We start from the raw sequence: 12,475 nt of genomic DNA, 5'->3' as shown, positions 1-12,475 counted from the left end.
CGTGAGACAGAGTAACAAGAAAAAAATAACTGAATTTAATTACATGTGTATGTATGGGAACCCCATATACATGTGAGGTTCAGGGACAGAAAGTTAAAGTGAGATATATATGACATTCTGAGGCAAGGATAAGGAACGGCACTTTGGGGCTTCAGAGGAAAGTCATTACAGGTTGATAAAAAGAACACATGTTTAATAATGAGTAGTTTGCCCTACCATATTGATAGGTCAAAAAGGTTATTTCTGACAATCTCTTATGGGCAAGGCCCGTAATTTGAATTTTTCCAGGTAATTACAGGAGGAGGGATGGAAGTTTCTCTTCTGCCTGTATTTTGTTGCGTTTAATACAAAATAAACTGCGTGCCACAGAGGCACATCTTTCAGTGTCTTGTTCTGAATCCCTACATAGGAACAGGAAGGGGTGGGAGACTCTTACTTATCTTTTTATATTTTTTGGTTGTATAACCATGTGAATGTATTTTAAATTATATTTTATAAAAGTAACAGTAAGAAAAAGATAAAGCCCTGGCTGGTGTGGCTCAGTGGATTGAGCACTGGCCCGCAAACCAAATGGTCACTGGTTTGAGTCCCAGTCAGGACACATGCCTGGGTTGTGGGACAGGTCCCCAGTAGGGGGCGCACAATAGGCAAGCACACATTGATGTTCCTCTCCCTCTCTTTCTCCTTCCCTTCCCCTCAGTCTAAAAATAAAAATAAATAAAATCTTTTTTAAAAAAGTTTTTTAAAATTATTTTTTATAAATAATGGCTATTCAGTGATGAATTCTAAATTTTAAAATAACTGGGGGAAGTGGGACAAATTAACTTATTCTCATTCAGATTTGCATACTCTTGACCTACTGTGCAAATTGAAACAAAATCAGATCCTAATTATTTTTCACCAAACCCCTGTATTAACCTTGGTAGGCAGAGGAGGAAAACCGTTGTTAAGAGAGGAATCTCATAAGAGGGCCCTGAAAGGTCAGCTCCCAGGGAGGCAGGAGTTATACAAAGCAGTAAAGGGGCCTACACAGCCTTTAGCAAGAGTTGAAGGCCAAGGAAGAAAAAACTAAATTACCATAAAAATGGAAAGGGAAATTCAGTCAAACAACTAATACCAGTGAGCACATCATATTGTACAAGTCACTGGCAAAGCATTCTGAGAAACCAAACTTCTGTGTATGTGTATGTGTGTGCGTAATTTTTTTAAAAAGTTTATTCAAGATGCTCAAAGTCCTGGGTTTGCCAGAAATCAAGGAACCGGTATTTCAGCATTTAGTTTTTTAAAACATATGTTCTCCTTGAAAAAAAGATTCTCCTTAAAAAAAAAAGACTGTATCATGCAAAAGCCAGCTTACTGTTAATAAAAGATATCTTGTTAACTAGATAAAGGTGGGGCAACCGTCATTTGACGACTTCAGAGTGTCAGTTAGGACAGACTGTGTTTAAACTTGTTAGTTGCTGCCTCCAAAAGGGAATGTCTGCAGCACAAAGCCAGTGATTCACAGTTTCAGGAATTGGAGCCTGGCCTTCTGACAACACACCCTGCTAGGTGTTCTCATGTAGGGATAGAAGAACAGACCCCTTGCTGTAGGTCTTACAAGGCCAGTACTGTAAGCACTGGTACATTGTATAATGTCTTCATTATATCAGTGGTTCAATTACATGGCTTAGATGAATTTTACAGGAAAACTTGCAGCACAAATTGTCTAGCTAAAGGTGTCTCCTAATAAACATTGCTGACTAAATAAGAAGAATTTTTAGGTTATTGGTTTAGCTTCCCTAGAGTTGTTCATCTTTTCTGGGTCACTCCTTGGACCATAAAGACTGATTCTCAAACCCTGAATTAATTATTCTTCGCACATGGAGACAGGCCACTTCTGCTTTCTGGATCTTGGTATTCCCATACATAAAACAAGATGGTTGGATCAGTTATTTCCCAGTTATGAATGACTAGATCTTTCTCTCTGTCTGTATATCGTGTTTTGACAAAGTAATGTTTTTTAGCTATTCTCACCTTTGAGGATATTCAAATACAAGTGACTTGTTAAGCTGGAGTTAAGTTGTTAAGGTTTTCCATAGGTGGCAGAGCCTAGATAGCAGAGGCAGTGAAGACACCTGAGTTCCAACTCCCTGTCTGAGCCAGGAGCAGGAGTTAGAGCAGAAGTTGCGGCACATGGTTATAGCAGTACAGAGAACAGAGTAGGTGACCCAGGACTACTTTTTCAATGTAGAGAGGGAACTGTGCAGATTATTTACACCCCTGACATTAACTTCTGTCTTAGCATGTTTTTTAGCAGTTTATTTTTTGGGATAAGGATTCACTTTCTTTCAACATAGTTTTTTTGGAGAAAGAATTTCCAAAATAGAACTGTATCATTCATCACCCATTTTTTTTTTTTTTTACCATGAAGTCCAAAGACTAAGTGGTTTGTTTATTTTTAGACTTTATACTATGTCAGAAGATATCAAAACAAGTAAGAAAATGTCTCAGTCATGATTGGAAATTCATTTTACATCGAAAGTAAATTGGCTATTTGGTGCTCATTTAATTTTCCTAGGAATGAGAATGGTTACATCTGATACTAAAGTACACATTGAAATTATTTCATTAGATAAGAGGTGGTGAATTGGTGCTGTCATCCTCTGCTCTTTGTAGATAGCACCACATAGTCATGGCACTTTTTGCTAAGCCTAGCCATAGCCTCGGATGGTTCACCAAGACAGTAGTCCAGACACTCAGAATCAGTTGATCAGTTTATATACAATAACTGATATCACTTATCTGGGATAAGACAAATCTGATTGTATCCCTGGACTAGATTTTATTGATTGTGTTGCTGATTATATAGTTTTAGTGCCTAATATTACTTAGATACTCCCTTTCTTAATTTCCTTAAAGCAACTAAAGAACACTTTTTCATCAAACTTTTTCCAAATATTTTTATTTAAAAAGAAGTCTCATTCAAACCAAATGCCCAGTTTTAGGAAGTTCTTATAACCCATTTGCCCACTGGTTATACCACATTCTTTTCATGCCTGTGGTGCATGTTGGCCTGTATTTACATTACACCCACCAGTACCTAGAATCAGAGCCTTGGTTCAAAACACAAGGTAATCTAACAAATTATCTTTGTATATTCAATCTGTAATCAGAGCTACTACTCAACCAATATTGAAGATTGCAGGTCATGTGGCAAAGAGCCCATCCAGTTCTGTCACACAGGATGAACAATCAGGTCATTTTCTTCAGGCTTCTATAGAGGCAGATGTTGTGTTTAAAATTTTCTTCCCCTGATTAACAGTGCACGTGTTCTCTGTGACATCTGTGTTAGGGAGAAGAAAATCTATCTTGCAAATCTATCACTGAAAGATAGTAGTGGTGGAAGTTTAAGTCAATAATAATCTCTTCTGTATGTGCATTTTATATACATTTAAAGTGTCTGCATTTCATTCTCATTTGAGTCTCATAAGAGGCAGATGGAGCAGTCTGTTTTCTATGTTTGAAATATAGATAGCAGCTTCGAGTGGTTATAATGGATTTTGGATTTATGATGGCTTCACAAAAAATTAATGGCAGTTAGAATTAGAACTCCCACTTTTCGACTCAGCCAATAACAATAACTGGAGCCATCTAGGAGAAAACAAATCAGAACATGTTGCCTTGCTTTGCTTTTCCCTGTATACAGATAGAGAAATGATAGATGTGGAGCTGTACAGGCACCTGTTAGCTGGATAATTTTCAGACAGTTACTTAACATTTTGAGCCTGGGACTTAGTAGGCACTTAATACACAGTGGCTTTTACCTTTTCCTTTTTTTAATGTTATCTTTGTATAGGGAGAGTGGACACCATTGTACTGTTAGCATCATATTTATCCTACAGCTATACTTTCAGATGGCTGCTGCTTGTTCTGTGGCAGCCAAAGATCCATTTATGTGACAAAGCAGAGGAATGCAGTAGGCTGTTTGTGCTATGGAATGGCCTTCTCCAAAGGTAGGCTGAGTATTTAGGGAAGGAAAAAATCCCATGAGAATTATCTTGCTGTTTTTGAATTTTATATAAATGGAATCATGCCTATGAGATATATTTTTAATATTCTATAGTTATTATGTTCCCAAAGGGGACTGTGGTATATTTGGTGTACTTGTATTAATAAAATGTAATGCATAATGTAAAGAACCTTGGGCTTGGAGTATATAGACTCAGATCCACCACATATTAGATGTACTATCTAAAGTAAGTTACTCATTTTCTTCTGAGGATAATAAGGCTTGGCCTTTTTACCTCACAGGGTTGTTATGAGAATCAGATGACATGATGTATGCAGAAGTACTTGGTAAACTATAAAGCTTTCCACAAATATTATATAAGGCAGTATGTTTTTATTGCCACAGTTTATTCCTTTATCATCAGTAAATTGGACTAACTCACCTTTAGCGTAGTGCTTCAAGGCCTCCCGTGGTACCTGGCACATGGTTAGAACTTAGTAGATGTCAAGTTGTACATTTAGATTAGAGGAGATGTTTAGAGCTAAAGGAGCAAAGGAGCTCAGAGGTATTGAGAGGTTTATTGGAGGTCTTCGCTGGATAACTGATCACCTGCCACTCCTAGGTCACTGATAAAAATAAAAATAAAAACGTTTATATGTAATAGACATCACTTATTGAACTAGGCTGCCTTCATAGACATCAGGCGTCATATCCCTATTGTTTTTAATTTTGATAACAACTCTACGAGGTAGGCCTTATTCTTTTTTGTAGGTATACAGAAACTAAGGTTCAGAGAGTTCATCATGGTCCAACACACCAACTTATTCTTTACAGATTTTGGGGTAAAAGAGTAGCTAAATCCAGGAAAGGAGGATGATTTAGAATTGAAGAAAATTTTTAGGTTTGAGATTTCCTTTAAGTTACTCATCCTGGGTGTAATAAGGTCTCTGCTTATCGAGCTGATCTAACGCGTTAGAACTGGTAGAAGACTTAATTTACACCCAGTCTAATCTCTCTCACAGAAGCTAAGTGCTATAATGAAGCAGTACCCACAAGATACTGGGTTCCTGAATCCTGTGTGCTGTTTTTTTAGGTAAAGTTACTTTTCCTGCAGAATACTGGTAACTGTCCGAAAGATACTTCCAGTGCCCAGTTGATGGTTTGCTGGGTTATTCCTTTTCTCTTCAAAGGAAAAAAAAAATTAAACTCAGTGCAGAAACTAACGAGTTATATGCCAATAAAATGACATTTTCCATTATAAAACTTTAAAGCATATAGACTTAAACTTAAAATCTATGTAGCAACATGTACAAGTAGGTATATAGATACATTAAAAAGCAAAATTCAATTCAGCTGCTTGTAGAAAATGATGTTTAGCCACAGCTCATCGATGTGTAATCTACCTCAACTAGTATTTGTATTTAATAGTCCCAAATGCTTGGAGCTATGCAGAAATGACATGTGACATAGTCCCTGCTTTCAAGGAATTAACAGCAGTCTTGCTGGTAGAGGCAGGTCTCCTGAGTGATAGGCTGTGCTTTGTTGTGCTGTAATAGTTTTTCATCAGAGAGGAGGTTGTATTTACAGGTATGGAAGAACATAGCATGAGACTGTATGTATGAATTCTTTCATTTATTACCCATTCATCCAAAACAACTATTGAATACCTACCATTTGCTGATTGCTTTATTAAGCACCGTGGGTACAGAGATAAACCATCAGGGCATTCATGGTGTCTGGATAGTCACATACATACATACAGATTGTCAAATATAAACACATAATCACGTACATGCAGTGTCAGTAGTAAAAGAAACACTTAGTGTTCTGGACAGTTTGGCAGGAAAGTCACTAATGTAAAATGTTGGATTTATGCAAAGCTTTCCAGTGGCAGCATCAATTAAGATAGGTTTATAATTTAGCCCAAGTTGGTTTGGCTAATTGGAGTAAGCACTGGCCTGCGAACCAATGGGTCACTGGTTAAATTCCCAGTGTAGGGCACATGCCTGGGTTGCAGTCCAGGTCCCCAGCAGAGGACGCAGGAAATGCAACCACACATTGATGTTTCTCTCCCTCTCTTTCTTCCTCCCTTCCCTTCTCTGACAATAAATAAATAAATCTTTTTTTTAAAAGATAGGTTTATAATCTAAATAAATAATTGAATGTGCTCATATGTTCTAGTTAATATCAGGGAGGATTTACCTTCCTGCCTTAATCTACTAGAAAACCAAACATATATGAAAAATGTTTCTCAGACATTGGACAATAGGCAGTGAAAGATCGTTGAGAGAGAATGGATGAGAAGAGAAAAGAAAGATTTTTTTTTTAAAGGAAGACCCACATGGGACATTTAGGGATGAAAAATATAATAATTTGAATTAAAAAAACAAAGCAGAAGGAATTAAGCAGCAGATTAGGCACAGCAGAAGAAATTGATCAATAAATTATTGAAATAGCAAAACAGACTTTCCAAGATAAAGCACATGGAGGAAAAAACAAGACTGGAAAACAATGAATTAATGACATATGGGATAATATCAAGCAGTCTAACATATATGTGATAATAGTCCTGAAATTAACAGCTGAATTTTTTTTCTAAATTTGATGAAAACTTTAAACCCTACACATACAAGGAAGTGGACAAACTTTAAGTAAAATAAATCAAAGGAAACTGTAGCAGAAAGAGGGACATTTCAGAATGCTCATTGGATTAATATATCGAGTGGGTATAAAACTCCTGCATGATTATGTACTTGATGAGAGAGCTTCAATATATATAAAACAAAGCTGATAGACCAGAATGGATAAATAGACCAACCCACAATTATGTTGAAGATTTGAACATCCTCTTTCAATAATTGATAAAAACAGTGGTGTCCCTCAGGATATAGAAGACTTGAACCACATTATCAACCAACTTGGTCTAATTAACATTTATAGAACATTTCATTCAACAACAGAATACATATTCTTTTCAGGTGCACATGAAACATTTGCCAAGATAAACTATATTCTGGTTTATAAAGCAATTGTTATTAGTGTAAAAGAATTGAAATCATACAAAGTATGTTCCCTGGCCAGAATAGAATTAAACTAGAAATAACAAAGATACATGGAAAATCCACATATATTTGAAAGTGAACACAGCTCTAAGTAACACATGTGTCAAAGAAAAAAAATCAAAAATAAAAAATATTTTGAACTGAATGAAGATCAAAACACATATCGCAAAATTTGTGGGATGCAGCTAAAGTAGTGCTTAGAGGAATATGTATATTTTAGTGTGTATATTAGAAAAGAAGAAAAGTTGAAGATCAGTGACCTAAACCTCTCCCTTAAGAAACTAGAAAAAATTAGAGCAAATTAAATCCAAAGTAAATATAGGAAAGGTAAGGTAAGAGTAGAAATCAATGAAATAGAAAACAGAAAAGCAATAGAGAAAAACAATGAAATGGTTTTTTGAAAAGATCAGTAAAACTGTTAAACCATGGCCATTTGAGGTCAAAAAATGAGAATACACAAATTACCCATATCAGGAATGACAGAGGGACATCTTCACCATTCCTGCATATATTAAATTAAAATAAGGGCATATTATGAACAGTTCTATGCCATAAAATCAAAAACTGAGATGAAATGGACAAATTCTTTTTCTTAATTTTTTATTGCTTTTACTTCTTAAAATCTAATCCTTATTGTATTTTTTTCCATTACCTTATACCCCACCTCCCCCAGAAATCACCATACTGTTGTCCATATCCCTGAGCCCTTTTTCCTTTTTGCTCAATCCCTCTGCACCCCACCCAGCTATTACCTGTTCTCCATCTATGAGTCTGTCTCTGTTTTCCTTGTTAGTTCAGTTTGTTCATTAGATTCCACATATGAGTGAAATCATATGCTATTTGTCGTTCTCTGACTGGGTTGTTTCACTTAGCATAGTATTCTCCAGGTCCATCCATACTGTCGCAAAGGGTAAAATTTTCTTCTTTTTTACAGCTGAATAGAATTCCATTGTGTAAATGCCCCATAGTTGTTTCATCCACTCATCTATTGATGGACACTTGGGCTGCTTCCATATCCTGGCGATTGTAAATAATGCTGCAATGAACAAAGGGGTACTTAGGTTCTTTCATGTTAGCGTTTTGGGTTCCTTTGGATATGTTCCCAGCGGTGGGATCACTGGGTCAAAAGGCAGATCTATTTTTAATTTTTTGAGGTGTCTCCATACTGCTTTCCACAGTGGCTGCACCAGTCTGCATTCCCACCAACAGTTCAAGAGGGCTCCCCTTTCTCCATCTCCTCACCAGCACTTGTTTTTGGATTTATTGATGATAGCCATTCTGACAGGTGTGAGATGGTATCTTGTTGTGGTTTTAATTTGCATTTCTCTGATGATTAGTGATTTTGAGCATCTTTTCATGTGTCTATTGGCCATCTGTGTTGGACAAATTCTTGAAACAGACAAACTACTAAAGCTCACTGAAGGAGAAATAGATAGCATGAATAGCACTATTCTATTAAATAATTAAGTAACTAATTAAAATAATTCAAAGCCCTAATTAATAGGGCTGTTTAGCCCTATATCTATTAAATAATTTATATTTGTAGTTAAAAACCTTCCCAAAAAGAAAACTCTAGGCCCTGATAGCTTCACTGGAGAATTTTACAAAATGTTTAAGGAAGACATAATGCCAATTCTAATAAATTCTTCCAGAATATAGAAAAGGAGAAGACATTTCCCATTAATTTTTATGAGGCCAGTAGGCCCTCTACTCATGGCTGACAAAAAAAATTATGGGGGAAAAAATATAGTAAAAAAAATTCAGCAATTTGTAAAAAAGGCAATATATCATGGCCAAGTTGTGTTTATCTCAAGTTTAAAGCTAATGTTCGAAATTCAAACAGTGCAGTTCAACATATTAACAAGAGTGAAACAGTAGAACCATGTCAATAGATGGAGAAAATATGTTTGACAAAACCTGGCACCGCCTTATTAGTTTAAAATTCTCAGCAAACAAGGAATAGAAGGGAACTTTCTTAACCTAATAAAGGACACCTACCCCCCTCCAAAAAAAAAATCTATTGGTAACATACTTAATGGTGAAAGAGTGAATACCTTTTCACTAAGATTAACAACAAGTCAAGATGTCCACTCTCATATAATGTTCTATTCACTATTATACTAGAGGACTTCATTAGTGCAATAAGGTAAGAAGAGTAAGAGATTAAAGTCATATAGATTACAAAGGAAGAAGTAAAAATGTTTCTATAAAAAGCATGACCATATATGTAAAAATCCTGAAGAATCTAGAAAAGAGTAACTAATTAGTTTAGCAAAATTGTAAGATATGAAGTCAGTATAGAAAGATTAACTGTACTTCCATATACCATCAATGAACGCTTAGAAACTAAGTATTAACATTTGTAATAGCTTCAAAATTGTGAAATACTTGGAAAAATTTAACAAAATATGTCAGTATCTGTGCATTAAAAATAAACTATAAAACAGTACTGAAAGAAATTTTAAAAGACCTAAATAAATGAGTTTTATAGTTATGAATGTTTATGAATTAAAAAACTTGATGTTGTTAGTTTGTCAGCTCTCCCCAGAGCAATCTATAGATTCAACATGGCCTCAATCCCATAGCAGAATTTTTTGTAGAAATTGATAAGATCATTTGTATGCAATTTGCAAAGGATGTAGATTAGTCAAATCAATTTTGAAATGTTGGAGGATTTATTCTACTTGATTTCAAGACTTCTTAAAAAGCTACAGTGATCAAGACAGTATGATATTGGCTTATGGGTAGATGTAGATCGATGGAACAGAATGGGGAATCAAGAAATTGAGATAGAATATATGATCAATTGTTTTTGTACCAAAATTAATCGGTGATGAAAGGATAATCACTTCAAATGTTGCTGTAACAATTTGACATCTATATACAAAAAAAAATTAACCTTGATCCTTACCTCAAGAAATACACAAAATTAATTTGAAAAGTATTAAGCCACATTGTGATCCCCACTCCCCCCAATTCATATGCTGAAGTCATACATCCAGTACCTCAGAATATGACCTTATTTGGAAATACGGTCATTGCAGATATAATTAGTTAAGATGAAATCATACTGGAGTAGAGAGGACCCCTAATCCAGTGTCTCTGGTGTACTTATAAAAAGGGCACATTTGGATACAGACAGCCCCATAGGGAGAATGCCCTGTGAACATGAAGGCAGGCATCAGAAGGAAGCCTCCACAAGCTAAGGAACACCAGAGATTGCCAGCAAATCACCAGAAGCAAGGGGAGAAGGATGGAACAGATTGTTTCACAGCTCTCAGAATGAATCAACCTGCTGATACCTTGATCTGGGACTTTTAGCATTTAGACAATACATTTGATACAGCAACCCTACCCAACTAATAAAGGATCATAGACCTAAAATCATAAAACTAGAAGGGTACATAGGAAAAAATCTTTGTGACTTTGGGTTAGACCAGGTTTCACAGAAAAGTCATAAAAAGCAAGAATTATAAAAGAGAAAATTGATGTTAGACTACAATCAAATTTTTTTTCCCAAAAGATACTATGAAGAAAATGAAAAGGCAACTACAGACTGGGAGACAATATTTTCTTTTTTCTTTTCAACTTCAGTTATTTTATTTGAAATGTGACAAAATTTCATTAACACAAGATTTTAGTATTGTAAGATCAAAACTTTAAAGAAAAAGTATTGGTTCGGTGCTTTAAAATAACATAAAATGGAAGCATGATAGAGGGTACTAAAAATCTCAAAGACATTTGCAATAAAAAAATCTTAAAATCTAAATTTTTTTTTGCAAATAAACATCAAATTTCTACTTTTAATATAAAAACTTATATTTTAAGACTATACATATAGCACTTTAAAATGTTCAACTGTTGCCCTGTCCGGGTGGCTCAGTTGGTCGGAGCATCATCCCATACACCAAAAGGTTGCAGGTTCCATCCCTGGTCAGGGCACATACCCAGGTTGAAGGTTCGATCTCCTGTTGGGGTTCATATGGGAGACAACCACTCAGTGTTTCTCTCTTTCCATGCCTCTCTCTCTAAAAGTCAATAAACATATCTTTGGGTGAGGATTTTTTTAAAAAGTTCAACTGTTCATAAATGACCAAAGGAATACTAGATCATTCATTTTGTGAAAATGCAATTCGAATATGGGCAGCTATATTTGGTTTTAAATAAGCTACAATTTTATGATATACTAACACTCTTTATAAAGTTGGTTCCTAAATCACATCCCAAAATATCTCCACCACTTAGTTTGGTATTAAGTCAATTAAACATTGTAAAATCTGAGTATTTATATAATGAGAACTTGTCAAAGTATGAAACTTCATACTGAATTTCTGAAAGTTTGAGTTTTGTTTACCATTATTTAAAATCAGAGGGAGGGGCATAAAGAATTAAATCACAAGATCATGAGATGAGTAATATATACGCCTATAAAGTAAGCAGAAAAGTACAGCAATTAGGTTGGTGTTTGCATATTATGTATGTGCTGTAGTGTCTAGGCACAACAAATTAAATTGACATTTTCAGTTCTTCAGACCCAATGAATTTAAAATATAGCTCATTTTTTCCCAAATATATTTAACAGTCCACCTTAACTAAATTCCTTTTATAAATCCTATATTGCAAGCACTATAAAATATTCCAAAAGCAGATGAAATTATTTTAATTATTTCATTCTATATAAAAATATGGAACGCTTCATGAATTTGCATGTCACACTTGTGCAGGGGCCATGCTAATCATCTCTGTATCGTTTTAATTTTAGTGTATGTACTGCTGAAGCGAGCACAACAGTATTTTCATAATCGTATATGTGTGTGTGTGTATATTATACAAGTCCTCAATCATATATATATTTTCAGAATATATTTTCAAAAACCTCTTACAACTCAGTAATAAAGACAAATAAATTGAATAAAATTTTGAAAAGATTTGGACAGACACCTTAAAGAATTAGTAATGATGGCAGATAGGCATATTAAAAGATGCTCAACCTCATTAGTCATTAGGGAAATGCATGTTAAAATTACAGTTAGATATCATTTACTTATTAGAGTTGTCTTAAACAGTCCCAAGTGTTTATGAGAATGTAGAACAGTGGGAATTCTCATATGCATACAGTACTGGTGGGAATACAAAACAGTATAGCTACTTTGCAGAACAGTTTGGCAGTTCCTTGTAAAGTGAAAGATATATTCACTGAAAGAACCAGCCATACCATTTGTAGGTATTTACCCATGAGAAATAACATGTCCACAGAGACTTGTATTGAAAGGTTCATTACAACTTTATTCAAAACAAGTAGCCATGGAAACTACCCAAAAAATGTCCACTGACTAGATAAAAATATTGTGGTATAGCCATAAGATGGAATAGTAATCAGGAATCAAAATGAATGAATTACTGATACACATAAAGCATGAAT

The 12,475-nt window shown here is 34.9% G+C and overlaps 1 protein-coding gene and 1 non-coding gene across 2 annotated transcripts in view; one reads left to right on the top strand and one right to left on the bottom strand.

Moving 5' to 3' along the window:
* SLC35D1 (solute carrier family 35 member D1) overlaps positions 1 to 12,475 on the top strand; it is a 46,916-nt gene that overhangs the window by 15,758 nt on the left and 18,683 nt on the right. The gene's annotated exons all lie outside the window — the stretch shown is intronic.
* Positions 11,733 to 11,839, bottom strand: LOC129071474 (U6 spliceosomal RNA). The gene has a single exon (XR_008529255.1). It is a non-coding gene; the product is annotated as a U6 spliceosomal RNA (small nuclear RNA).

The sequence above is a fragment of the Pteronotus mesoamericanus genome, unplaced genomic scaffold (genome assembly GCF_021234165.1).
Source record: "Pteronotus mesoamericanus isolate MK-2021 breed Mesoamerican mustached bat unplaced genomic scaffold, CSHL_Meso_final contig_105, whole genome shotgun sequence".
NCBI classification, from domain to species: Eukaryota; Metazoa; Chordata; class Mammalia; order Chiroptera; family Mormoopidae; genus Pteronotus; species Pteronotus mesoamericanus.
The sequence above is the reverse complement of the archived record's forward strand: the minus strand, read 5'-3'. Positions and strand labels throughout refer to the sequence as shown.